Source organism: Suncus etruscus, chromosome 13, assembly GCF_024139225.1.
Source record: "Suncus etruscus isolate mSunEtr1 chromosome 13, mSunEtr1.pri.cur, whole genome shotgun sequence".
In the NCBI taxonomy this organism is placed as follows: Eukaryota; Metazoa; Chordata; class Mammalia; order Eulipotyphla; family Soricidae; genus Suncus; species Suncus etruscus.
The window spans coordinates 84,658,863-84,660,640 of NC_064860.1; the positions used below are offsets into that span (position 1 = coordinate 84,658,863).

Sequence of the window (1,778 nt, forward strand, 5' to 3'; positions counted from 1 at the left end):
GTAATGCACATCAGAGATTCTACTTAATTATCTTCTAAATTTAGATGCACTGTAAGATATTTTTAAAACCACATATATGTGCAAATTAATATCACTTCTGTCTTCTCAATTCTACCATGTAAACTAAATAGAGTTATGGAAAAAATAAAAATAGATTAGAAACACTGCAAAATTTTTATACATAATATATTAAATTTTCGAAAGGAATGCTATAAGATTAACAAAAATAAGTAACACAATCAAATCTATAACTCATAGCTCAAATAATATATATATATATATATTTGTATGTGATTTTGTAAGAGAAATAAATAAAAGATAGGCTTTGAGATTTACTTAGTGGAAATCATTTTTTGTTATTCCTAGATAAATTTTGGGCTAATAGAAAAATGGTTTTATATAAGTGTATTTTTACTAAATCTTATTGAGTTTATTTGCCTATTGGGATTTTAAAATATGTTTCAGAAGTTACTTCAATGGCTTTAATTTCCTTAAAACAAAGCAAAACAATAGAATAAATCATCATCATTATAAGATAATTTTAGTTTGTAGAAATTTCTAAAAGTATACTTGTATAAATTTACTCTGGAACATTTTTACTTATGCATAATTTTTTAAATCATTCTTTAAAACTACTTTGTATATATTCATTTATAATATATTTTGGCATAAATTGTCCACACAAAGTGAAGAAATTCTAGTAACTGCTAATATTTCACATACTGAATGTCCATTAGTTACCATATGATTCAAATTCATGACAGACTTGTTTCATTTATTTTAAAATAAGTGTCTCCCAGTGTTTTGTCTGACTTCTTTGTTTTTATTACATTGTCCAAATCTTGCTGTGCTCAGTGATTACTCCTGCTATGTACTCAGAAATCTTTCTTTGAGCCCTTGGGAAGTCTCTTCGTTGTTGTTTGTTTTGGTTTTTTTTTTTGGGGGGGGACTACACCTGGTTATTTCTGGGTTTACAGAGGTTACTCCTGCCTATGCACTCAGAAATCACTCCTGGCTTGGGGAATCATACGGGACGGCGGGGGATAGAACCACGCTCAGTCCTGGATAGCGCAGGCAAGGCAGACGCCTTATGCTTGTACCACCGCTCTGGCCTCTCTTGGCAAGTCTTGAACAACTATACAGGTCAGGAAATGAAGCTAAGTAGGCTGCATTCAAGGCACTTGGCAACTCTATTCTCTCCAGCCAAATATTATTTCTGACTTGAAAGTAAAATTTGTCATTGATTAATCAAAATAAAAATTTTGTTTTGATCTCATTCACTAAGCTTTCACAAAACCTAAAACATATGTTATTAGGATGAGAAATTGAAGCAGAATCAATTAATTCTTAGAGAAATTTTGGAGTATATGAAATTATTTTTTGAAATATATAAAAAATTTATAATGTTTTTAGATATGGAAGCTTCAAGGATTTTCTTGTCATCCTTGTACAGGGAGCATGCTAATTTCTGTATCATTACAACTTTAATATATGTGTTGCCAAAGTGAGCACAGAAATTTATAGTATTAAAAAAGTCTGTTTCAATAAGCACATTAAGATAGTTTCTTTTAAACATTTAGATATCAAACATTTTATATTATATATAATTATCAGGTCAGCTTTTCATAAGTGTTCCACAGATATAACATTTATTTTTAAAAATATTCCAAGAGTGAAGCAAAAAAAAAAAACCAAACATAATTATGAACACAAATACTTGCTATTAAGCAATAAAATTTGGCAAGCTCTACTTATTGCCATTTAAATAAAAATATATA

At 28.9% G+C, this 1,778-nt stretch overlaps 1 non-coding gene across 1 annotated transcript; it reads right to left on the reverse strand.

Moving 5' to 3' along the window:
- Window positions 1-1,408: 1,408 nt before the first annotated feature.
- LOC126026907 (U6 spliceosomal RNA) lies at window positions 1,409-1,512 on the reverse strand. Its single transcript, XR_007502098.1, has one exon. It is a non-coding gene; the product is annotated as a U6 spliceosomal RNA (small nuclear RNA).
- Between the last annotated feature and the right edge of the window lie 266 nt (window positions 1,513-1,778).